This window comes from Ixodes scapularis, unplaced genomic scaffold, assembly GCF_016920785.2.
Source record: "Ixodes scapularis isolate PalLabHiFi unplaced genomic scaffold, ASM1692078v2 PGA_scaffold5__190_contigs__length_132052651, whole genome shotgun sequence".
Taxonomy (NCBI): domain Eukaryota; kingdom Metazoa; phylum Arthropoda; class Arachnida; order Ixodida; family Ixodidae; genus Ixodes; species Ixodes scapularis.
Genome location: NW_024609880.1, coordinates 413,410 through 440,624, shown reverse-complemented (window position 1 = coordinate 440,624; position 27,215 = coordinate 413,410). Strand labels below are relative to the sequence as shown.

The 27,215-nt window shown below is 48.2% G+C and overlaps 1 long non-coding RNA gene across 3 annotated transcripts; it reads left to right on the top strand.

Annotated features, from left to right (window-relative positions):
• The first annotated feature begins 22,181 nt into the window (after positions 1 to 22,181).
• LOC120843514 lies at positions 22,182 to 26,563 on the top strand. Of its 3 annotated transcripts, XR_005716213.3 has the most exons (3): positions 22,207 to 22,236; positions 23,436 to 23,582; positions 26,435 to 26,563. It is a non-coding gene; the product is annotated as an uncharacterized LOC120843514 (long non-coding RNA). The 3 variants fall into 3 exon arrangements; XR_006078393.1 differs by lacking the exon at positions 23,436 to 23,582 and having other exon boundaries at positions 22,182 to 22,236; XR_006078392.1 differs by lacking the exon at positions 22,207 to 22,236 and having other exon boundaries at positions 23,383 to 23,582.
• The last annotated feature ends 652 nt before the right edge of the window (positions 26,564 to 27,215 follow it).

The following is a 27,215-nucleotide window of genomic DNA, read 5'->3' as shown; positions in this document are numbered from 1 at the left end:
CACGCACACGGTCGTCCTGAAGCCCGTGTGTCGCGAAGACGTTTACAACATTGCGAGCAAGAACATCCGCGACGCTATTACCAAGACCGGCGTAAGCGACAAGGAGTGCTCAGTTCACACGAATGAACGTTCAAACACCATCGCTATCACCACGAAGAACCGTGAAACCATCGACAAGCTCATGACAATAGGCAAAATCGACCTCAAAGGAAAAGCGCTTGAAATGAAGCCATACGTGGCAGCCTCAAGCTCGCAAATCAAGGGAGTCATTTATCTGCGAGGATACGACAACGACGAGACTCCTGATTCGCTAACAAAAGAACTGGAGTGGAAAACCCACCAGATCTCATCGGCCAGAATCATCGGCCAGTCAGGAAGAACGGTCCTCATTACCTTTGAAGGCCGGTCCCTACCAAACACGTCCGATACGCCTGCGAGGCCTTTAGGGTAACCTCATACAGACCTAGGCCCTTGGTGTGCTATAACTGTCACCTCCTTGGACACAAAGTCGACGTCTGTCCTATAAATATCAAGCGCTGCAGCAGTTGCGGACACGAACACGACGCGTCCGAGAACTGTAAGCTGCAACCCAAATGTGTCAACTGTGGAGGGACACACGTTGCCACGAGCAATGATTGCCCCAAACGCACGATCCCACCCAAGAAAGTGAAACCTCCACCTGCACACAAGAAATTGCAGAGCAACAGCTCCTACGTGAGTGGTCAAGCAACAACAAACTCGTCCCAACAAACACCGTCGCCGGAGTTTCTGCAATCCTTTAAGAATTTTCCGACTCTGCCATCAGCCATGCAGCCCCTTAGCTCCAATGCGTGGAACTACCCTCTGCATCAGAGCGGAGGAAGCAACACCAGCTCGGCCGCGTCGTCTCCCTTGGGATGGATCGCAGAAGTACAAGCCACCCATGGCAGAATTGACACGCTTGAAGGGAAAGTCGGATCCCTCGAAAGCAAGGTTGACAAGCTATGCAACCTCGTCTACGCACTCATCAGCAAACAGCATGGCAAGTAGCGCCTCAGCGTCCAAACCCAAACCGCCACGCCAAAGAAAGAAAATAACCAACGTATGGGTCCTCCAGTGGAATTGCAGGGGTCTCCAACAAAAACTTTCGGAGCTTAAGCTCAGACTCGAAAAACTCAAAGACAAGGCTCCCGATGTTATCCTCCTCCAGGAGGCGAACGTCAAGAACCTCAAGATTCGAGGGTACAATGCTTTTCTCCAGCCAATAATCGTCAGAAAAAATGGTAACTACGGACTAACAGTCACCCTCGTTAAAAAATCCCTACCTCAAACTCAGATCGATACCAAAAATGAATGCAGCGAACATCGTGAGGTGGTTGGCACTCGGATTCGATGGGGAGACACGACCGTCGATGTTTTTAATGCCTACATTCGTCCAGGCGCCACAGAGCTAGACGACGCATGGATACGAAGACTTATAGACAGCCAAACCCCAACTATACTGGCGGGAGATTTCAACGCCAAGCACACAGAATGGGGCTACAACTCTAGAGACAACAGAGGCAAGGTCATTAAGCGTGCCAGTGAAAGAAAGGGGCTCGTTCTCCGCAACGAAAAAGGCATCAAAACGAGGCTCGCACAATCTAACAATCAAACGGACACTACTCCCGACCTCACGTGGACTTCGAGACAACTTAGAGCGAGGTGGTGTGTGCTACCAGATGCCATGGGTAGTGATCATTTGCCCATCAAAATTACGCTTCCACTTAGTGTCACACCAAAGAAAAAAGTATGTTTTATTAAGTGGGACGCCTTTCGCACCCACGTTCAAGATCTCAAAGAAACTCCCCTGGCAGAAAGGATTGTCCAGGCGGTTAAGAAAGCCAAAAAGGTGTACAAAGTGAAAGAAGACACGCCGACTCCAGACTTACATCTCGTGAACCTATGGGACACTAGACTCGAAGCTCTCAAGAAGTACAGGAAGCGCAAGACTTTGGGCAACAAGATTTCCCTAAACAAGGCGACGGCTAAGGCAAAACGCTACGCCAACGAGCTCTGTCGAACAAAATGGAGAACGCTATGCAACTCGTTTAACGAGAAGACGGGACTACGCCGGGTCTGGCGGACATACCGCGGCCTTGCGGGCAAAACTAAGGCACAAAACACAGGCAGCAACATCGCCTTGAAACTCAAGATCACAGAAGAACAACTTGCCGATCAGGCAGGAACTCTCTTCTTTCCGCAGCAGCATCCGCGCCCGGAGGCCGAAATCTATCAGCCACTTCAAGTTGAAGACCCCGCACCCGAGAACGCACCATTCACCATGGGCGAGCTACTTGAGGCACTCACGGCAGCCAATACCAACTCGGCACCGGGACCCGATCAAGTCACAGTCGCGGCACTAAGAAACTTGCCTAAAGAAGAACTTGAAGAACTCCTCCAAAGTTACAACGACATCTGGGACGGCGGAGAAATCCCGGCTGAGTGGAAGAGATCAACGGTCATCCCGATCCCCAAGCCCGGAAAGCCACTCAACACCCTACAAAATCTCAGGCCTATTTCACTAACATCGAACTTGTGCAAAATTCTAGAAAAGATGGTTCAAACGAGGCTTTCATGGATCCTCGAGACTCGAGGTGACCTGCATCCAATGCAAACGGGTTTCAGACCTGGCTTGTCCACCCAGGACAGCTTGGCAATGATACATCGTGACGTGTACGAGAAGCCTCAGTTCAAGAGACAACCAAGAACCATAGTTGCCTTAGACACCAAGAAGGCATTCGACAGCATTCCTCACAAGACGGTCATCGAAGCAGCACAAAGACGCGGAATCCGAGGCAACATGTTAAACTTTATTAAGTCTTTTCTCAAGGAGCGTACGTATCAAAGAGTTATTGGTGCAAACAGAAGCCCCTGGCGGCACAACAACACCGGCGTCCCCCAGGGTGCTGTAATATCCCCAACACTGTTCAACATGGCTATGACAGACCTAGCGAACGCGTTGGATGCTATACCCAACATCAACTTTTCTATATACGCGGACGACGTTACACTCTGGACCGTCAAAGGAATTGCCAGAAAGCAAAAAGAAACAATGCAAAGAGCCCTGGATGTAACACAGGCCTTTGCGAGACAATCAGGCCTCCATCTCTCGCCTGAAAAGACCTCCTTTATGATCGTCACAAAACACAAAACCACACGTTTCGACAAACATATTCAATTTAAAATCGATGGAACCCCCATCCTAAAGGCCCCCAATCTCAAGATCTTAGGCGTTACCTTTGAGCAAAATGGAGGAGCTGCGACCTGGATGAAGCAAACAAAAACCCAATGGTCGGATGAACTGAACCTACTTCGAAAGCTCACGACGAAGGCCTGGGTAGCACAGGCAGATCTATTAAAGAGATTACACCGAGCCCTCCTCGTTTCGAAGGCGGTGTACGGCCTCAGCTACCTCCGGCTTAGTAGAGTGCAAGAAGAGACCCTCAATATACTCAACAGAAGCGCCATGAGAGTCATCACGGGTCTTCCCAAGTTCACTCCTGTCGCCAAGCTGGAGAAGGCTGCCCAAGTGAACAAGGTCCGAGAAATTGCCGACGAAATGGTGCTGGGACAGCTCAAAAGGCTCTCCGCTCGGACCATGGTAGAGTCATCTTGCAGAAATTAGAAAAGACCACGGACCTTGACACAACAACTATTGCAGCACATCCGCCGCCCCCGTGGGAAACGGAGGATGTCTCAACAAGTAGGCCAATACCCCAAAACCAAGGAAAAGACCATAAGAAGAGGCGGCAGCACCAGAGTGAAGAACACCTAAAGAAGATTGGACAACTCGGAGACGATACCGATGTCTTCTATACCGACGCGGCCAGAAATGAGGCTGGACGCACATGCATCGCATGGAGCTCACCCACCCACAGCAAAACATGGAGAGGGGAAACGTACAAGACGAGCAGCTCCAAGACGGCAGAGCTGTTGGCAATACTGCAAGCCGTCAAGGAAGCCACAGCCAATACCCAACGAGCCAATGTAATTATTTACACAGATTCACAAGAAGCACTCCGTGAATGCAAACGATGCCGCTCGCAGAATGACATCGCGCTCCAAATACGAAGCGTTGTTAAGCAATCAAAACCCTACGTCACCGTCGTTATAGACTGGATTCCGGGCCACGAAGGCATACCGGAAAACGAGAGAGCGAACGAGGCGGCGAGGGCGCAGCTAAACGCATGTACCCTGCCCTCACAAGGCCACGATCCTCTCCTCGCACCTCAAGAACAAGACGAAAGGCTTGCCATACCACCTGACCCAGACGAGATAAAAAGAGAGGAGCGGCTTGCCCGAAAACTCAGGCTCATCTCCCTTCTTCCGCCAGATTCTTATCCGATCCCGCCGGAATACAACCGGTGGGAGGAGGTGAGCATCAGGCGACTCCAAACAAATACGGCCATCACGCCCATCTGGCAGGCTAGGTTTTATAAGCCTACAGACCCGAACGACCCAGGCATTGACCCCAACTGTGAATACTGCGGTGTCCCGGCAACATGTTTCCACCTCGTGTGGGACTGCGCTGAAAGTTCGCAGCATCGCGAAGCAGCGTGGAAGAAGCTTCTCCCACAGGCAAGAAGACCCACAACATATGAAGAGTGGACCCTTCCGGACCTCGCAAACCAGCACAGGAAGCAGATCCTCGACTCCCTGTTAGACTTCCTCCGTCTTTCAGGGGTGGCGAGGCATGTATGACCCCCTTTCCCCTTTCCTTTCCCCTCCACGTCACTCCAGATGATGCTACTCAAGAGGATGTGACGAATCCCCTTTGTACATATAATAAATACGTTTCGTATATATATACATGCGCTCTAGACATCACCCACAAATATGGCGCCCAGTGAATACTCCTTATTCTGACGACGAGTCCCTCCCGAAAGTAGAGCTGCACGTCAACGCAGCTGAGCGGCTGCCCCTGTCAAGCGAGGAAGTCCGAACGGGACCGCGTGTCTACGGCCACTCGATCCCCCCTGTTGGTGCGGCCTGCCGATGTTTTTTCGAAAACAAAAGAGCGCGCGTGAGAGGAGAATTTCTCCCATTTTCCGTGGGGGCGCTGCACATCGGTGAGCGGTCTTGTGAACTAAAAGTACTTTGCTTCACCTAATGTTGTACCGCAGGAAAGGCTGTAAGCGCGAGCTCCTTCCTCTGGGGCAGATCTCGGCGGCACAAGCTCTCGTGCAGTAAGACCAGCTGTCAACTCTATGAGCTCGCGCTTCCAGCCTTCGCTGCAGTACAACATAAGGTGAAACGGAGTATAGAGAAGGAGAGAAGAAGACACAACAAGGCGCAACTTTCAACTGAATTTTATTGAAAACGTGTTCCGGTATATATATAGTCTCAACCATCGTTACAATGACAACAACAAGAAAAGACAAAAGTAAAGGAAAAATAAACACCATGACAGAGCATAACTGGGAAACAACACTATCTCGTTCTCAGGAAAAACAATTCCTTCTCCGATAATGCGATCGACGGCATAGCAACACACATGTCTCCTAAATAATCAATGTGCTCGGCTTCTATGATTTCGCGTGTTACCGCTGACTTGCATTTCCCAATTTTTACGCATTCATCCAACAGTGGGGTACAACCGCATGTCCTGCAATGCAAGTCAAGAAAGCCACCGTTCTTTTTTTGCACGTTGTTATTGTGCTCGCGAAGCCGATCATTTAGGCAGCGCCCCGTCTGCACGACGTAGTGGCTGCCACAGGACAACGGAATGCGGTAAACCACGCCATCTGTACAGTCGACAAATTTCGTTCTGTGCTTCTTTTCACATCCGTGTTTGGCACGCACGCCAGGCTTTGATAGTTTGCACAGTTCCATGAGCTTATTGGGCGCAGAAAACACTACCTTTACATTTGATCGCATTGCTATTTTCTTTAGATTGTGCGACACTCGGTGTACATACGGAATCACAACAACTTTTCCTTTTTGTCTTACCGGCTGGCTCTCATTGTTTTCTACGAGACAGCGCTTTCTTAGAAGGCCTTCCGCGACCGCAACAAGAATGTGTTTTGGATACCCAGCTGCGAGCAAGCGCAAAACTTGCTGATTAAAACCCTGGGGGATCAAATGCTCACAGGACTTTTTTAGTACATTGGTGAAACACAGGTTAACAATACTCCTTTTGACTAGCTTCGAGTGGGCTGAATGAAAGGGAAGTAACGGCTTATTCGCACGTGGCTCATAGCACCAACAGATGTGGTCGTTGAGAAATAAAAATCTGATGTCAAGGAAGCGAATAGCGTTGTCCACAGGTATCTCATACGTGACCTCGAGTGGGCCAAAACATTCCTTAAAAGTGGTCAGGGTTTTGACAGCCTCTGCTTCAAAAGCGTTTGTGCCAGATGCGATGAAAACTAAAAAATCATCTACGTACCTAAAAACTTTTTTTACCTTTGATCCCTGGAGCCGGCTGTTAAGAGTACTGTCAAGTTGTGCTAAATATATATCGCTTAGAACAGGCGCGATACACGAGCCGATGCATATGCCCTGTTTTTGCAAGTAAGGCTTGCCTCCCCACTGAATAAAAGTTGTTCGAAGATAGAAACTAAGTAATTCTAAAACACCGCTGCTTGATATCCCTAGCTCATTTTGAAAGGCTACCACTCCAAACTTGTCGATGCACTCCTCCACACACAACAGTAAGCCGGAATGTGGGAGGGAGTAATAAAGGTCTTTCACATCGACCGAAAACGCCCTCAGAGCGTTTCCTTTTTGAGTTCTTACGAAGTATAGCACTTCTTCTGAGCTTCTGACGAGAAAAGGGTCGTCAACGTGTAGCATGTTAAGTTTCTCTTGAAGATATAGTGCGATTGATTTTTGCCACGTGCCTCTTTCGGAAATTATTACGCGTAAGGGCATTTCTAGTTTGTGGGTTTTGGCACTGAAGAAAACATCTAAACACTCGCGCGTACTCTTTTCAATGCTCCTTACAACACTACCGAGTTCAAATTCCTTGCACAGATTTTTGGCTTCTGACTTTAGTTTTGGCAGCGACACACTTCTATGGCAATTAAACACCTTCTCAACAGCTTCCAGGGCTTTCTCATTGTACATACCATGTGAAAGAACTGCAAAGCCTCCCTCCTTATCAGCAGGTAAGACGCAAAGGGAATTGTCTTTCAGGTATGTCAGCGCCCGCTTTACGGGTACCTTGGTAGCAGCCGGCTTGCAGGAACGGACGACGTCAACACCCTCAGACACGCAGCGGGCAGAGTCCTGTTCAGGGACGCGCCTCGACACCTCTCGAACCAGAGACAGCAGCTCGGGTGGCGACTTTTTTTGGCTCGACAGCAAACTTGGGTCCAAGACGTAGAACTTGCTGGACGTCTTCTGGTAGATGGAGTCCCTCGGGCATGTGAAGCGCAGTCGACTGTGCAGGAGGCTTTTTCGGCAGGCGCTCACGAAGCTGACGTAGTTGCAACTGCCAGATGAACTCTGTGGTTTGATCCGCAAGTGTGAGGTACTCACGAAGCTGACGTCTCGCTGTCGAAGGATCCGCCCTGCTTTGAAGTTGCATGGCCAGGTACTGCCTCAAGATGCGGGCTTGCCGAAGCCATTCGGCTTTTAGAATTTTGCACACCCTGGTCCCATGTCCCAAGGAAGGTAGAAGACCGCCAAATAGCGTACGTACGTCGTCAGGTAGAACTTTTGTCCGTATGCAAATCCTCTTCTCTCCTTTTGTCCTCGTCTTTGTTGCGCACAAGATTGTATAAGATGTCAAACCACATCGCCCAAACAACCACTCTTCTTTATAGAGAAGGCGCCCAACGCGCTCTTGCTCCGCTACCCAGATAAAATATCTGCCTGTCATTGGCTTCGCCAATACCGATGCGCTGCCGCGGTTTCAGAAGGCAGCAAAACTCGCTTTCCCCCCACCTATGCACCGCTGTGCTCGGCGAAAATACCGTAGTGTCACTCTGCGCTCGCGTGTGTGGTTTGTGTTGGCATTTTGGAAGCTGCCGGAAATGTAAATGCGCGTTCTAGTTCTGAGTGCTGGACGGCGATGAAATCTGCTAACTCCACTCCACTCGTGAAACAGGAAATCCTGCAGTTGATGAAGTACAATGAAATCTCTTCCGAACTTGAGTTCGCACCGCTGACTTACATGGCTCGCTACTTAGCCTTCGTTTGCGAACAAAAGGTGACCATTTTTATTTGTAGAAATTGTCGTAATTTCAAGGTAATTAGCTGAAACATTCAACCTAGCAAAGCAATAAGAATTTTTCAGTGAAAGCAAGGAAGGCTAATGTGTAGAACCCGCTAAACTTTGCAGGTGACGTGTCCTGAATGCAAGCGCAACTTAAGGGAAATGCATCACATGACGGAGCATATCAGTCCATGTTTAGCCTTGACCAAGGAGGACTCAGCTATCCACGACCTGAAGCTGTCTGGCTGTGCAAGCTCGTTTCCACCTTTGTCGAGAGGGCTCTACAGTCGGCAGGGATTCGTGGTTGTGCAAGGATTTGCAAGGTCCTCTCGGAGCGCTGCGCTTCCACACCTTATGGACTGCCCGCTGATGCGGTGTGTTAACTGCCGAGACCCCTACCACAGCGAAGAGCTCCCTCTGCAAGCTCTTTCTCAGAAAACTCCTCAGACCTTTTTTGGCAAACTGGGCTGGTGACCTAAACAGCCCACTAGAGATTATATATTGAGGCTTTCGCGGAAGTCTCTTTCCCGAAAGGTACTCCACTTGTGAACTATACGACTCCCTTGGTTTGTTCTTTGTGAACAATGAAGTTTATATTGCTAAAGTTATGCACGCGGAATTTGAATTTATATTGTCCTTCACAGATGAATAAATGGCAGAGCTCGCGCGGGCTCGAGCGTCGGTTAAAAGCGGAAATCATACGGTCTAGCTATATCCAACTATAACTCCTATATTACAGTGGTAATAGAAACGGGGCAACAGTTACGGGAACAAGAAAACGACAATTCGCTCATACTGCCAGCAGAATGCAGCTTTAACGCGCAGCCTACAGCTGAGTGAGCTTTTCGCAGAAAGAATCATGTGCTATTATTCTACACAGATTTGTCACATCATTCATGCAATCTGGCACTCGTTTCAATTGAGACTTGCGGCTTCACGAAAAAAAAAATCTAAATAGCCACACCGGGCCGCGGGCCGGGCGTACTGCTCCTCTCTCACTATATTTCGCCCTACCTTAGCATGGACTAACCGCGAACGCTGTGCTAGCGCGAGAGGCCAGCCTTTACTGCCTTGACTGGAGCACTCGCTGCACGAGGGCTCATGCAGCCGCCGAGGCTTCCTTCGAAGCAATTATCTCGCGCTTTTAGCACGCGCGGCTAACAAGTACATACTAACATGAAACGAAGTATAGAGCTCCTCGATATGCTCCCCCGAAAGGAACTCTATCTCTCACCATATACGGCTCTGTCTCTCACCGATAACGAGCGCCACGGCTGGCGCTGCGGTGTAAAGTAGAACTATCGCTCTCACCGACCGTCTGAGGCATACGGCAGGCCGCTCCCAAGGGGGGTCCTAATCGAGTGGCCGTGCCGTGGCACTTCCGAACAGCGAGAAGTATTCGAACGACTCATAGACGAGTATCGATAGCTTCGCATGCAAGATTTTTGAGATTGGATATACTAAAATGGCCGAAATGAAGGTCGAGCTGAGGAACACGGAGCCGGTAAAGTTTCGACTCTATTGACTCACTTTTGTGGAAAGAGCTCACAAGGAGGAACCTATAGCGGAACTCAAAGTAGCTGAAATCGCCGTCGACTCATCCTCGGAATACGCGAACCGGGGAACAACAATACGCGAGCCGGGGAAGAGAACAGGGAACAACGACTCTGCGTGGACTATCGTGCCTTGAATTGTTTATTAAAGAAAGACAGGCACCCTCTACTACTATTTAACGACCAGTTGGACCGTTTTGAAGAAAGTGCTTCTTCACAAGCCTCGATCTGGCGGTGGGCTGCTACCAGATCCCCATGTCAGAAGAGTCGCGACACAAGGCCACTTTCGTCACTCTGGATGGTCATTAAAACTTTTTCCAAATATCATTTGGATTGGTCAATGCTCCGGCGGTGTTCTAAAGGATGACCGACGCTGTCCTGGGATCTCTGCGTCACTGCGTTGCACTCACGTACATGGATATCTTTCTCCCGACAGCAACCGTACAGGAGGAACTCGATCATCTCCGGATGGTTCTTGACGTTCTCCAAGGAGCAGAACAAAAGTTAGATTTGAGCAAGTGCTATTTTTTCTGCGACCGAGTGGACTACCTCTGATACGACATATGTTCCGGAAGGGTGCTATTGGGAATTCTGAAACTACGGTGTGCCGCCGACTTTTCGAAGCCTACGAACATACATCGGGTCGTCGAGTTTCGGGTCTCACAAGGTACTTTCGAAGATTTGTCAAAGTGTTCGCCGCTATCGCTAAGTTCTGACAAGGCTGACGTCCATGGAGTGAACCCCGGAGTTGGACGAGTAACCACGAAGCTGCGTTTGACAAGCTGAGAAAGAGACTGATCGAAATGCCTCTCTTGGCTCATTTCTCCTTCGACGCAAGAACAGAAGTCTACAAACATACCAGCAAGTATTGGATGGAAGCGATTCTCTCACAAGAGCAAGCGAACGGAATGATCCACCCCGTCGTCAGCGCCAGCGAGCCAAAGAAACAAGCGATTACCAAGAAAGATATCACTCGCATGAGCTGGAAGCATCGGTAGTTTTCGCGTGAAAAGTTCCTCACCTACCTGATCGGACTGAACTTCAAAGGGGCGACCCACTGAAATGCAGAGTGTGCAATGATGAGCAAGAGAACGCTTTTGCCGCGAATCAGCAGGTGGTGGTTTCGTATCCAGGTGTTTACCTTCGACATTCAATAGCGTTTGTCCTGTGTGCTTCTTCGTCTTTTTGTCCCGTCTCTTTTGCGCTATTTTTAATATGAATGGAATACCGAAAGCGGACTACTATGGCGCATGTCGACGCGTTAAGTCGCCCTTCTTATGGCCGTCCCGAGAAGATAGAAGTTGTCAGTGGTCTTGAGGCCCTCGCCAAAAACGTCAGGATCGAAGACCGCCTCACTATTTTCAGCACAATGACCCCAAGAGCATGGCATTGAAGGAGAGACTCAGGGGAACTCAACACCTCACCAAAGATGACCGTCCAGTTTAAAACAAATTCTAATTGCGGAACGGTAAGCTTTTCAGGCAGTTTCAAGACAGCAAATTTGTGGAAAAACTTACGAGGATCGTTCTAAAGCACGTTGGAATTTGGGGAAGTTACACCACGACGACATTCGGCTCTTCGCGGTGGAAAAGACCCTGCTGAAACTAACATAGGCGTTCTGCTCCGCAAGTATGAAGCGCTACGTGCGAATACGCATTGTTGCTCGCATCCAGTATGTTGTCCACAAGACGTCTCCCTAAAAAAAAACCGGGAACGTTGCACAGCACCAAGAAGGTCGCGAGGAGCCCTTTTATACCATCCACATTGACCACCTCGGACCGTTTGTTAGAAGCAATACCGGCAATACCTACGTAATCCTAGCCGTTCACTGCTTCACAAAGTTTGTTCTTTTGAGAGCAGTTCGCTACACGTCAGCGAGGCCTGCAGAGCGGTTTATCCAGGATCTGGTGTACACTTTCGAGCCACCAACTATGGGAATCACGGACGGAGCAACTGCATTCACCAGCGACAAATTCAATGCAGTGTTTGAACACTTCAAACTCACGCACGTCAAAAATGCAACAGCCAAACCCAAAGTGAACGGACAAGTAGAGGAGCACAACGGACGATAATTCCGGCGGTGGGAAGTATGACCAAGCACAAAGACGGTTGAATATGAGAGTTTAAATTGCCTCAGATCCAGTAGGGAATCAACACCGCCTTTCACCAGGCGACTAAGACAACACCAATTGGACTCTGTTCAATTACCGTCCACGTAGCATTACCGGTGACTGTGTAAAACGCACCCTTTCAGAGGAATTCGACCTCAAGGTGGAAGCCAAGAGAGACGCGACAATCCTGAACATGCGGGAAGACCAAAAAAAGAGTGAGAACGCTACAAGACGAGATCTTAGGCTCCGACTTAGGAGCCAGGAGACGTAGTACTTGTATAACAAGAGCCTACAGACAGCGGAGAGTCCAGAAGATAAAGAAAGAGAAACAAGGGACCGTACGGTACACGGGAAAGGCACCCTAACGATCGCTACAGTATCAGATACTTTCCAGAGTGTCGGCAAAAGCGAAGACCCTACTGCGACATTGCGCCTGTGGACAAGCTCAGACGCTCAGACCGTGGAGTACAGTCACCTTGACCCAGAAGAAAGATTATTCCGACCGGCACGGTCGGTGAAGCAGGACGTCCGGGTGTAGCCCGCTGTTTGCCACCGGCGAGCGGGGCTGCGTCACATACCAAGACTTGTGTTCGTTACTTGAAAAATGCAATAGATTACAATTACAAATTACCGAGCCTCAAATGTAATGGGTTACCGTTACAAATTACATTTAGCTGAAAAGTAACGGATCACTTTACTCGTTGCATCACAAATTTCTTTCACGTTACTTTTTCCGCACACTTATAAAAAAAAAACAGTAGAAACAATTTTGATTTTTTTTTCAAAAATGCTCTTCAACACTACATTTTATTTCTCAAACACCCGTATTATGGCAGTCCTTGTAAAAATAAAATATTATATATAAGAGAAAGAGTGTAGGTGCACTCCGTTTACCTCCAAGCTGACAAGGCACCCAAAGCTGCAACCACACCCGACATCCCGCTAGCTTACGGCCTCCGGAAACGATCCCTGGAATTGTGCAGACAAAGATAGCGGTGCCCATACTCAGCAGAAACGTCTACCTCTGCTACGAGAATTGGAGCTAAAGAAGCGATCTACGAAAGCTCCCTTTTGAATCGGGGGTTTCGCCTGTTATTCACAAGAAAAGAACAACTTGGGTCTAACGTTACAATTTATAGCCAATGCAGAGCAGGGATGTCCCAGCTTACCTTGGTGTGTTTCCGTAAAATAGAGTTTGTTCTTCTTGCTGATGAGAGTGTGTGTGTGTGTTTTTTGTATTTTTGGCCATCAAAATATGCACTGAAACTCTAGGTTTCCGTTCTCCTTAATATCCTGAATTTCAAACATCTCATTAACAGATGGCCATGGACACGACGGATACTCCATGACCGAAAACCCGAACAGTCAGAAAAAAAGTAGCGGTTATGGGTTATTGATCGTTCATTGGTTCTCACTTTCACGCCAATGTTCATGGAGGCCAGGGGACGGGAGGGCATAGAGAGCGAGAGAAGCGGTCGGCATCGGTCTCACAAAACAGTAGAGGATCACACCAGTTTTACGCGTTCCCCTTCTCTCTCTGTCAGCACTCCCTAGATGGCCTAACCCCCCCCCCCCCTCCCTTACGTTGACAGTTGGCTGTAAAGTGGGGAGTGGACTCGGCCACCATGTCCAGACAAGTACACCAAAAGAAGTATCGTCCGTAACCTCGAAAATGCTCTTTGCATCGTGCCGGGCGCTTCTCAGCCGTGCTTCAAGAGCGTGCTAGAATACTATTGCGCACATCAAAAACAGAGAGAATTCGACCCCCTCGCGCGAGGCTATATCGTCTGTTACGCGAGTTGTGAACCCGCGAATTGAGGTGGTACGCACCCGCGTTTCATGTCTTCGCAGGTGGCGGGAGACGTCGAAGAAGTTGGAAAGGGTGAAACGGTTTAAACACAAAAAAAAATAAAAAAAAATAAATACGACGAGTCTTTTTCTGCCCGGGAGAAGAAGAAAAATACGATGGAAGGCGACGGAGAGCCTGCTCGGCGTTGTCGTAATTGATATTTGTCTTTCATATATTTGCACATGCCTTCCCCGTTTTTCTATTGGTTCTAGCTACCGGTCATACAAAGAATCGTGTTTTAATTTGGGCTATTCTCCCCTTCCTGGTGTTTTCTATTTGTTGAACTTGCTCTCTTCAAGCTGCTGAATGTTCTTCTCGTACTGCTTAAGTTAGTGTATTATGCTCATATCTTAAAAAGTAACGAGTAATTAAAGTAATCCGTTACCAATATTTTGTAGCGAAATTACATTGCAAATTTTTTCCGAAAAAACGTAACGTGGCAATTACAAAATTTCTTGAAAAAGTAACAAATTACAAGTAATCCGTTACTTGTAACAGATTACTTCCCAAGTCTGCACATACCCGAAATCTGCGGGGGTGCGAGAACACGGGGCGACCCGAAGGAGAGGAGGGCTCGGACGCTTTCACACGTTTTCGCTCGGGGCGCGGGAGCGGAAGGCGTTCGGGCCTCCGCCGTCCCTTTTGTTAAAGTAAAAAACCCAGTTTTATGTCCTTTAAAACGTGTACGCCGTTAACAAGTGGGAATCACAGTTTTGACGGAGTTCTCGGGGTCACCCCAGGCATGGGTAAACGCAGTGTACGGATTCGACACAAACATCTGCAGTGCGAATGTCGCACTAGCGGCGTTGCACAGTGTACATCTGCTAGCTTAGATTACGCAGACTTATAATAGCTCCATCTTCAGCCTGTGTGAGGAACCCAGGAAAAACGAACGTTCGAATAAATAGTCCCCCAACATCATACACGAACAAAACTATTACAAGTGCATTTGTTCACACTTTTATAATTATTTAGCGATTCTACTAGCAACTGTAGTAAATACTTGTTAAATGTACATAGTACTGCATTTACCGACTTTGCGTAATATTCTTACGCAATTAAGTGCAAAACATTTCTACCGTTGGAAGGTTTAGTAATGTTTACATTGAAACGTTTTTGACACCTAAACAAGTCCCACAAACTGGTAAAACATCAAGCAGACTCCTGACTAAATTTTCAGAAGAGGAAAGCTTTTACCTGAGGATTTCAGTCGTCACAAAAAAAATAACGCACTAAAACACACTTCTTGAATCCTCCCAAAACCTTCGAGGACTTCTTCCTTGTTATGTTGGTGATGGTGTCATCTCGAGAGCTGTAGCGCGAGAACTCTCACAAAAAGAATTGTTTTGTTAAATACAGGGTGATACAAGGAGACGCCAGGCTCTTTAAGGCCACTCCTACTGAATGTGGCAGTTTAGGTACTTTTTGGCAGGTCATTACTCATCTCCTTTTAAATACTTTTTTGTGGGATTGATGTGTTTTGAAAGGCAATGCACTGCTCTCTCATTTGATATAATGTATGTGTTGGTTTTTACTGTTCATGCGCGTTTGTAGCGTTGCGAATATGATGGCACGGACCCTCACTTTCTCCGCTGTTCACGTTTTATGAACGATCCATTCAAGATAGCACGGTTCCAATATAGCCGTTTTGTTAAGGGGATGTCGGAGCAGAATGTAACGATACACTTTTTTGGTATTTGCACTACTTTGGTTTTTTCATCCCTCCAAATATTGCCATAAAATTGACATTTTTCAGCGCAAATATGTTTTAATGACAAGCGCTAGAGCAATGAAATAAGCTAAAGATGCACTGCTTATCATTGGTAATATGCAAAAAAAAATTTAATGTTGTGTAAATTTTTTGGTTTAGATATTTTATATCAAACGTAGCACTTCTTTGTGCTTCGAGTCATGGTACTCCAAATGCCGCTGAGGAAATAATTAAACTATAATAAAATATTTTATAACATTTAGAGCTACAATGGTTGCCCAATAGGTGGACGATGGCTTTTTTTCATTTTCAAAGTCTTAACGCTCCGGGAGCCCTTCAAACTTACCTTTTCTTGACGCATATCTTTTTTGGACATCAAACAGATTTGTTGGCATCTAATAACATTTATTCTTTGGAATAGATATACATTGCGATGTATTAAATTTTTAAAATGATCTTGTTTGGTTTCTTAATAGGTGTATAGCTTACCTAATTTTAAAAACAATTAAAAACTGTTTGGGTGTTTTGTTGCGCTACCTGGCGGATGGCTGACAAACTGCTGATTTCTAGTGTTCAAAAAATTTCCGAGGGCAGCGTTGGCGTCTGTATCATCATCAATCTCCGTGTCTTTTTACCTCCACATTTAAAATATATATTGTAAGATATACGATTGATAAATGAATGGTTTAGGTACTGGGTCAGGTTAATAAATCTAAAACAAATAGTTACACACGTGTAGCGTGATCTAATGTGTTCATTATTAGATATGATTGAAATCAATAAGCAATAAAGACGAAGAGGAAAATAATACACCCGTGTTCACTTCATGCATAGAGTCGCTAAATGAGCTTTAAAGTATCGGCACTCCGTTTCCCAAAATTGTTTTGGGCGCCGCCATTTTGGGTCTTGTTCAGAGCAAACGCGACTGCCAATCGTCATGATCCAAAAGTACGACTTCCTCAGCATTAGATGCGGTGCTAGGAAGCTGCTGCAATATTGCAATGCTCTGTCGCGGGTTGTTTTTTAAACATTTGTGGGGGACGTTAAAGCGTTTCCTGTGATTTTAGATAAAGCTTCAGGTAACTGGCAACGACGATTTTAAGCCACAATATGGCCAAGTGCCGTTACTGTGAACCGTAGCTAATTTACTTGCACAAGCGGGAACAATGAGGAAGAGGAAGGTGTCAAAAGGTAGTGGCTTGTAAAATCCACGAGACTTACGTCATGGCCCCTCCAGGTACTACAAGCCTCTTGAACAAGAGCATGAATAGTGTCATTAAATAAGCTACGCGTCAGAGTAGCGACACTTGGCCATATTGTGGCTTAAAATCATGGTTGCCAGTTATTTGAAGCTTTATCTGAAATAACAAGAAACGCTTTTCCATCCTCCACTTTAAACAGTGTGCGACAAAGCAAAGCAAGATTACATGAGCTTCCTAACGCCGAATCTAATGCTGAGGATGTCGCACTTTTGAATCATGACGATCGGCAGTTGCGCTTGCTATGCACAAGCATCAGAATGGCGGCGTTCACAACACTGTCGGGGAAGAGAGTGCCGATACTCTAAGCGCAGCTAATTTATTTGCTCCAGTTCCCGCGAAACTCCTTTTGCCTGACTGACACTGAAAGTAAATATGAATAATACACCATTATTATAGCTTATTTAGTTATAACCAACTACACATAATGAGAGGAGGAAGCGGCCGGGTAGGAGAAACGCGGGTTTTATGTGCGACCGCTCTAACCGTCTCAAAAAAGAGAACGCGCGAGCTTGTGCTGGTTTAAAAAAAGGCATCCAAAGAAAAGAGGCGGCACGCTGTGCTCTTTGTTATTATGCGTCTAATTGCAAATTGTTGTGTGTATGTTTATACAGCCGGAAGTTAGTCCGCCTTACCCCCCATTCACACTGGAAGCGGATCCGCGTTCGCGAAGCGGTTGCGAAAGCGGTTGTATAAAGATCCAGTGCAATTACACGCGCATTTGATGCCATCGTGTGCGCGTGCAATTGTACTGAATCCTTATACAACCGCGTTCGCAACCGCTTTGCGAACGCGGATCCGCTTCCAGTGTGAATGAGCCCTTAGTGGGCGTCTGACTCTCAGCTGTAGATGAGCAATTTAGCCAGTGCGGTACAACCGCAAACCTGGGGTCTTTAACGTGCACCACGCAGTAGTGATACACGACCGCACGCCGGTAGGATGCTCTTCCAGATCGAAACGGGCAGGGGCGGGGTGGCTTCTGCAGCGCAAGCTTTCGCTCCAAGTGCTCCGGGCTGGTGTGCGATAGACCATGCACTCAAAAAAACCGCCCCCCCCCCCCCTCTTGTGCGTCTAATTTATATACAGGTATAAATATTTGAAGATCGACGATGGGATCGTCTCGAGATAATTTAACGTAATAACATTATGTAAATAATAAACTTGTTGAAGGACTGAACGACTGAATTTTTTAATTCTTGGAATGTAATATGGCGGTAGCCTATTGTACTTACTGTTGATGAAGAGCAATATGAGGTGATGAGGTGATAATTAAATGATGAGGCTCTATAAAGACGACGACATTAATGGGTGTCGAACCGCAACGTACAGTTCCGTACTTCTTTCAAGTATCGTGTACCCAAAGACTTTCTTCACCCGCAACAGAATTTGGTAGAATCAATGAGGATGCTGCTTTACAACTGTACGTGGAACAGGAAAACTGCACTGTGCAGAAGTGCGGCTTATTTGTTAATAGGAGGGACGGATTTCTAGCAGCATTCTCTGATTGACTACTTGGAACAAATGGCTTCGTTGACGTAAAGTGTCCCCGTTCCAAAAGATTCTTGAAGCATACTTAAACCGCAAAGGAGTATGAGGCGAAAAATAAAAAAATGAGCCTGGTGTGAAAGGTCCAAATCGCCACCATAGCTTCTAGTACCAAATGCAAGGGCAGTTACACAATACGCAAAGAGAGTTTTGTGATTTAGTTATATCTACACTCAAGGGCATTGATATCCAACGTATTCAGAGAGATGACACCTTCTGGTCAACCAACATAGAGCCTTTTCTACTCAAGGTTGTGGGCAACCTGGCGATTCCAAGCGATTGGCCCAGGCTGCCCCTCCGACAATCATAAGTGGTCATCTTGACCACGAGGGGGCCAAGGGCAACTGGCAACGCGAGCGGCGCTCCGCCGCTGATAAAAGGCCGTCGCAGCGGATGCGCGGGGGCTGTTGGGATCGCGGCACAGGCGATAGCGGTCATTAAATGTTTACGTGTTGTTGAACCGATGTGCTGTGTCATTCTCCGAGACGGGTAGCAGCAAGGGAAATCCCACACTGGCGCCCAACGTGGGGCCAGTGTGGGATTTCGTCGTGAGACTCCCGGCGTGTCGGCTTTCACACCGACACCCGGGCGCCCAGCTCACACCGTTCGCGGTCTTGAGGCTCCCAGCGTGCCTGCTGTTGCAGTGACACCCGGGCGGGCAGCTCACAACACTCTCCGTTATGAGACTCCCGGCGTGTCGGCTTTCACACCGACACCCGGGCGCCCAGCTCACACCGTTAGCGGTCTTGAGACTCCCGGCGTGTCTACTTTTGCACAGACACCCGGGCGGCTAGCTCATAACACTCTTCGCCGTGAGACTCCCGGCGTGTCGGCTTTCACACCGACACCCGGGCGCCCAGCAGGCAGAAGAAAACTCAGCCGACGCGGGGAACCCCAGAGACTTGGACTCATACCTGCTCAGCAGCGACGGCATCCTGCTGCGATACATCCCCCAGGCGGACGATGGGTCCAGCGGCCCGCCATTCCGGTCTGTAATACCACGTAAACTGCGTAAGTCATTTATAACATATATGCATGATCCCGCCTTGGCAAGCCACAGCAGTGGGAGCAAAACTTACGAAAAGTTGTCCCAAATTGCAACGTGGCCAGGTATGAGGCAGGATGTGATGAGGTACGCTCGTAGCTGCCCGGTTTGTCAGAAGGCAAAACCCCGAGGTGGCCAACCACCAGGTTTAATGCAGTCGGTCGAAAGCAAGTACCCCTGGGAGTGTGTTGCCTGCGACGTTGTCGGTCCCTTTCCCCGTAGTCCACGCGGCAATCAGTATTTGCTAGTAGTGACCGACCATTTCACAAAATGGGTCGAAATGTTTCCTTTGCGCGAACTAGACTCTAAGAAAATCTGGGACTGTCTTCTCGAGACGTTCGCGCGCTTTGGCTTTGCCGCAACGCTTATTACAGACAACGCTTCTTATTTTGTTAGCAAGGTGTTCGTGGATGCGTGTAAGGCGCTAGGCATACGGCACAAACGGACTTCGCCATACCATCCACAGGCGAATATCACGGAAAGAGTGAACCGTAACCTGAAGCAGATGCTTGTATCGCATACAGAGCGACACAAAGACTGGGACGCGAAATTAGCAGAAATGGCATTCGCTACCCGCACAACAATCAACCGGTCCACGGGTTTTACTCCGGCCCAACTTAACTTTGGAAAAGAGCTCATGTTTCCCCTGGGAAACGGCCTCCTTTGCACAGATCCTGCAAGCATGCAGCGCACAACCACGCAGTTCGCAGAAGATCTCCGAAAGCGTTTCACGGAGAACCTGCGTGAAGCTCGAGAGAGACTCGACGTCTCGAGACTGCGGCAGGCAAACCAGTACAACAAGGGGAGGCGAAATCTGCAATTCAAGGTTGGAGATCGGGTACTGAGGCGAACTCATCCGCTGAGTGATGCTGCTAGAGGCTTCACGGCCTCTTTAGCAAAGAGGTGGGATGGCCCCTACCGTGTTAGTAGCAAGCTCTCCAGCCTGTCTTATGAGCTGGTGCATTGTGAATCTGGTGAAGTGTGCGGGTCTATTCATGTCGCCGACCTAAAAGCTTTCTATGAACCCGAGGAGGTAGATGTGTCGCAGGTTCAAGATGACGACTATGCGGACCACCTCTCGGAAGATTCCACACCGTCTCTACCGCGGTACAACTTGAGACGGCGGTGAAGACGACCGGGAGTAGCACGAGTTCTAAGTGTATTATCTTCATGCCCCCTTCGGTGTTTTGGGGGGGGAGAAGAGAAATGGTCCGCGCTGCCGCATGCACAGTGGGACAGGCATCTTTCGTGTGCGCGGCTACTTTTTCCTACCGCGCCATGGCCTCATGTTGTTTTTAATTTCTAGTTCCTCGTGCCAGACAGCGGCGACGCAGCTCCCATCATCAGACCACCCCCCATGGCTGCATCGGTACTGTCCGGAAGTACTGACGTCGGACCCTTGCTCGCTCATCTGAGAAGACCCTTGCTGACCCAGAAGGAAGGCCCCCCCGAAGACCATCAAAGACGTCCTCTGTTTTCGTTTTTGGAAGGGGGGAGATGTGTGGGCAACCTGGCGATTCCAAGCGGTTGGCCCAGGCTGCCCCTCCGACAATCATAAGTGGTCATCTTGACCACGAGGGGGCCAAGGGCAACTGGCCACGCGAGCGGCGCTCCGCCGCTGATAAAAGACGAGCGTTTCGCCGCAGTAAGGTTGCAACGCCTATTGGCTGAGAGAAAAAAGCAAAAACAAGCAAAAGCAACACAAACCGGAAGTGACGAAAGTTTTTGTTTTGTTTGTTTTTGCTTGTTTCCATTTTATTTTTTGTTTTTACTTTTTGTTTCTCCAAGTGTTTGTTGGGTGCTCTTTGGAGCGGTCGCGTCGGTTCCAACGGTCTTTCTTGTATTATACGTTGTCGTGTTATGTGCCGCCGTATTGCCGAGTGGAGTTGGTCGTGATATTCAACGCTTGGGAACGAGCGTCGGCAGTGAAGTTCACAGCGCATTCATGCAAGCTAGCAGGCCCCGTCTCGCCACATGGAGGCCCGTGGGACGCTTGTTCGGAACGTAAAAGGTGAGTGGAATTTACCTACTCTGGTGGCGTTCGATCGTCGATGCGACACCGCAGTGGGTGAATTTGATAGCGCTTGGCTACCTCACGTAGCGTCGGGGACAAAGAAGATAGTAGAGATAACCAACGGGAGTGACATGTGGCTCCCGGGTGCCGCCTGCGCCGCATTTGCATTCAGTAATCGCACTTAAAGAAGGACCAAGCGCGTTGGGAATGTCAGCTTTTGACGAGCTCGTGCAGTCACAAAAGCGTTCTGTCGAAAGACCGGATTTACAAACAGATCACGCTTCGCGAATGGCCCTCCCGGCGCGTCGAATTTGTGGCGGGTAATAATGTTACTGTTCATCCTGGTAGGCCTGCGATGGTGTTTTCTGCACAAATGCTGTATTCTGCCTCGTGGTACATTCACACCTGCAGCAGAACTGCTAAGCGATTCTGCTACAGGTTAATCGCGAAGAGTTGTGCTCTTCCATAATGTGCATGTTAAAGTGACAACAAATAAGTGCCTCTCTGTTCTACTTCTCCTTTGGTATTCAACTGGTTGTATTTTCTACTACATTTTGTTCAGACAGCCACTGCGAGACAGGCATTATACTATACTATCCAAAATAATGCTTGAGCATGAGACGAGGTAACAGAAATACTTCTATATGTGCCTGCTTTTTGTGTTTTTGCAAGACAAGGTTTTATGTGCCTGCTTTTTATGTTTTTGCAATTCACTGGCTAGACCACTCTTCTCATGGTTATTGTTTTGTTGGGTGCAAAATTTTCCACCCCAGGTGTCTGATACTTGCGGTTGATGGCTTCTACCTACGTGCATCAAACAGCGGGCCTGCACCTTCGCCGAGACAGCAGTAAAACAGTTCTGGGTAACTGCAGCGACTGGGTCACCGATGCCGTTCCACTTCCTGCACTGCACTCCGCGTGGGTCAAAGGGCCAGCGCATGCCTTTTATGGGTTGTCGCCAGCCATAGTGAGTATGGCTTGGAGTCACGTCATGCGAGTGAAATGCTTGTCACCTGAGTGACGTCAGTGGGGGGTTGCCGCCACCGCCGTTGGTGGGGCTATGATGGTGGTCTGCGATCACAGACCACCAAGCACCATTGCACTGTTCCTGGATGAACTAGCCGCTCTTGAGGAAGAACAGGGTGCTTTGGGAAGAGCTATGGTGTCCGCTTTTTCACTAGCTCCAGCTGTCGCCACAGACATTTTGTCGAAAGGAGCAACATGTATGAATGAGTAGACGGCGCTGAATGGCCGCAAGGGGCCTCGCTTCTGATCGAGGGGTTCAAGATAGTTCTGTTTCAACAGAGCTACCTCTTGGGGTATTGTACAACACAGGAAATAAAGGGCCCAAAAGTTTTTTACCTTGACGAGGTGTGGGTTATGGCAGGACCAATTGTCTCATAGGTGCGAGTAGACACAAATGCGGCTTTGTTCCGTGGACACCTTCATGTTTGGTGGCACGAGGCAGTCATTGCTTAACCCTGCTTAAAGATCAACGACTGGACTGGTCAAAAGTGGCATGCCTGAGAGTGGGACAGTAGACAGCTGTTATATATCAACTTTAGACTTCATTCACCCCTTGAAGGGGCCCTGCAACAACATTTTGACTGATTTTTAATGTGCACCGATCCTGAGCGCACTGAACGTAGAAACTTAATGAACCTTTTCTTTTCTCAAATTTCGCTTTATTTTAAAAGTTATAGGCAAATTAGAATTACAAAAACAAGCAAAAAATAACCTCCTTCATGACGTCGTAGGTCCTGACTTGAGTGGCCGTGAACTAGACGAGGGATAGTGAGGTCAGCGAGTGCTCACGGCTGCCGCACTCCGTGTCGACGGCTCGAGGGGGCGCCACTAAAGCACGTGTTGGATAGGCTGTATGGAGCGGGCGGTGAGGGCGGCTCGCATTGCATTTGCTGCACGATTAAAGACTAGTTGGGCATAACACTTCATAGGCCACAAACGACAGCAAACAAGGGGTAAATATCAGTTCAGAACGGGAGCCACTTCGCGCTGCCATACCGCCAAATGGCAAAATCTCCAGCTGTTATATACCAACTTTAGACTTCATTCACCCCTTAACTGACAGGGCACTGAAGGCTACATGCTCGGTGAACCAGCCGATTGTCAGTCTTGCATCACTTATCACGCCCCTTTCTCATACAGATGTGCAGGTCGGACATGAGGCAATAATAGCTTGGCCCACCAACCACATGGCTTCTACCACCCTGTCAGCGTAGGGGTGAATGGAGCGTAGGGGCAGCAGAGTTGGTGGGGTCTGCTGAGTGCTTCTGGCGTAGCAGTTCGGCAGTGGTGAGTTACTAGAGCACAAAATGCAATACCGCACTTTACTCTGAATGTTGCGAGCCATCGGAGCCAATCCAGTGCCGAAGGTGTGTCACGTGGCCTGTCTGTTGGGCGCAACGGCACGTCGAGCACAGTGTCATCTGGCAGCGACAAAGAGTTGGATTGGCTCCGGTGGCTCGTATAGTCGGCTGTGGTACAACACAAGGTGAAACGGAGTAGAATGTGATGGCGTGTCGCATCACAGAAGGTGAGCAAATTAAACAGATAAAGGTTTGATTTCTAGAGTGCCTATTTTAGGTTTTTGTTGCCCTCTTTCGGTGTCCTTAAAGGGGCCCTTCATAGCTTTCTGCGATCGTCTGTTTATGTTATTTTGCGTAGTAGGTGCAAGTTAATATGTATCCAAAGTTTTAGATTACAAAACCGTTTATTAAGCAGATGGCAGAAGAAATATATCGGGACTATTTTCTCTTGGAAGACAATCCCCCATTCCCTGCCCATCGCTAAAACTTGACCAATGGAAATGCTGCATCTCGGGGTGAATGCGAACATTATTATTGCAACACTTTTTAAGCTTGTTTTAAATTAGAGTTTGAGAAAAACGTAAACTGGTTGTGGTGCAGGAAACATAGTCCGCAATTATCGCTCCAAAACCAGCGAACTATGTTTTCTCCCCGCAAGCTTCTTGCTAGGGGGTGATGCGTCGGCTCGTCTGCTTCCCGGGGCGTCTGCAGGCGTGCGTTTGCGGGACACGTGTTCCTTCTTCCCATGGATCCCGACTCCGAAGCCAGCTTTGCGATCCTTCCACGTCAACGAGTCAAACTTTTCCTTGTCATCTGTGCAATGCGACTGCGTATTGCAGCAGCAGCGCGACGGTGCGGCGCGACGAACGACGACTGCCGAGCACTAAGTCCGGGCTCCTTGACGACGACGGTCCGCACGTGTTCGAGAGATTCCTCCGCGGATCGGTGGTCGGCCGCGTTGGTGACGCGCAGAGACGCCAGAATCCTTCGCTTGCTATTGGCTGACGCATAAAGACATGCCCCTCCCGTTTTCCGGGGTCATCTCAGAAAGGGGGGCTTGCCGGGGACTTTGATAGCTACTTTAATAGGGAAATCCGCCACGCATGACCGTAATTTTATGATTTTTAGGATCCTTAGGGCCTGTAGATTGAGTTACCACCATAAACAGACCATCGCAGAACGCTCCGGAGGGCCCCTTTAGGATCCCAAAGACCTGCCCATCCCGACATTTGTAGTCCCTATATTTCCGGACTTGAGTGACTGCACGACCGAGGACCAAATCAAACTGTTCCAGATCCTAAATATAGGTCTACACCCTTTTCAGTAAAAAGTTTGAGGGGAATAAAGCTATTGGTGCAGGTCCGTGACTCTGGCGGGAACTCTCGCTCATACAGCTGAATCACATTCAAAATGAGGAAGTTTCACCCTTTTCTCAACGACGGGCTGTTTTTGGCACAGTTGTTTGACTGGCTGCTAACACAGAAGCACAGTTTTTCAGCTTGGCAAACACCATGGCAGAGACTCAATGCTGGACATGGAATTTCATTCCAACTCTAGTAGCACTACAAGCAGCAAAGGTAGCCCTAGGATTACACTTGCAAAAGTTCTTCGACAGAATGTGTCCAGGACGTTGGTGCTTGAGGGCATCCAAGCGTTCAGGGGCACGAGTCACTATACCGTCACTTGACGAGGAGTCAAACAAGCTCTTGTTGATTGCACCACGATTCTGATCAAAGCAAGTTGCGCTGCCTCTCCACAGTCCTGCACTTTTTAAAAATTATGTCTGGATTCTCGAGGGTAATAGCTTGCATTTTTAACAAGTGTCACAGAGATTTCTGAACAAGCGGCGATAATCAAGAATGAAACGTGCCCTACAGCTAGCTAGCTTCGAGAGTGTTGCACATCGCAGTGTCAAATGAAACGGCAATATCAGTCAACAAGACCGAGTACCGCTTTACGACGAGACTGAGCCCGCCACCAAGTTCGCACCCATCCAAAATAGCGTGAAACTGGCAAACAATATTCTAACCCTAAAATTAACTTGGGCTGTTCGTGCAGAAGGAGCACACTTCAGAGAAAGCGTTGTGTGGGCATCCTTTTGTTCCGCAAGGCGTGCCTAGCCTTCAAATTTCTTGCGTTTGCTCTGATCACGGCTACACTTAGTGGTTCCGTCGAGTCGCAGAAGAGCCAGTGGCACTAAAGTTCCTGTATAGGCTCCCTACGGGAGCCGGAGTTGCGTGTTCATCCCCGTAGCGCCGTCTTTCCTTCACGGCATATGGAGCCTGCTCCTGATGTGACTGAATTCGGCGAATGGCAGCACGGTGCGCTCAACGTATGCCAGGATGCGTGCAATGTGTACTTTCGTGCACGGCATTTGAGTCTGCTCTTCACATGATCGCTTCTCGGTGAGTAGCGGTGCGGCGGTACGTGGAAAACAGTCATGCAACTATGGCTCCTGTAAAGAGCCTATACAGGAACTCTACGTGGCGCCATCTCGCAGGGCCATTTTGCATTAGCTAAATAAAACAACTTGCATGTCTTAATTCGTCGCAAAAGGGTGGCGCTGTTATCGTATTTAGTTTCGTCTCGGTGAACGCCAGCGGTCCAGGTTCCAAGAGTGAGTTTTCCAACTGAGCGTTTTAGTAACGGTGTTTAGTGACATAACAAATATTAGGTTAACAAAACAGATCTGGGCAACATTTTGCCCATGATATCATCTCCCTTCCCCCCCAGGCTGACCCATAAATTTGCCCCTGCTCTGCATTGCCCTGCATGTTCGGGTCAGATATTGGTTCCTGTTGACCTGATGGACTCCTTTGTTCTCTGCATTCGTCATAGGTTACAGTCGTGAATCATGGACCAAGACTGCACTCTTAGGCCCACTCCTTTTTGGTGGATCGGGTCTTGCCATCTTCACCTTTCGTGGCTTCCTGTCGTAATTAAATAAATTGTCATATTTTTTTCTGATGGTGGTGCATACCTCTTGCCACACTTGACAGAAATAGTGTGGTGAATCCATGCCACGGATTACTGCGAAACATGAGAGAAGGTAATTATTGAGAAGATTAAGCTCCGAAAAGTTTGATGGAAAGACGATAGATATACCCCGTTTAATATTTCTGGCCACTTTAAGCATGCTATCCCCAAAGTATTTCAGCCTATCATTGCATCGGCTTTTGACCATTCACACTTGCAAGGAAAGGCTATCAGCAAGGGTTTCCAAGTCTGTGTTCTGTTTGCATTTAATTACTGAAACAAGGTTTATAGACATTACCAAGTGTATTTCGGCACAACTAAATGTTCAAACTTTAGGCTATTTTGTTGCCATGATTTTAGTTTCTGCTAAGATGAATATGTGTTCCTTACATTAATTAAAACAAGAATACGAAAAAAAGTGATTACATTTGTCCTCGAAGTTTTTACAGAAGACTCATCGCTATCACCATCACTATTTTGATTTTTCCAAGATGGCCGTTTTGTTTCGTGAACGTTCTGTGACTTCGGCGATTTACGCGACTTACGAACAGCACTGCCTAATTGGTACGTTAATTTTGGTGGCTATTTATCGTGTAATATCGTGGGTATCTTATGTTTATACAGGAAGTAGTATTTCAGGTTC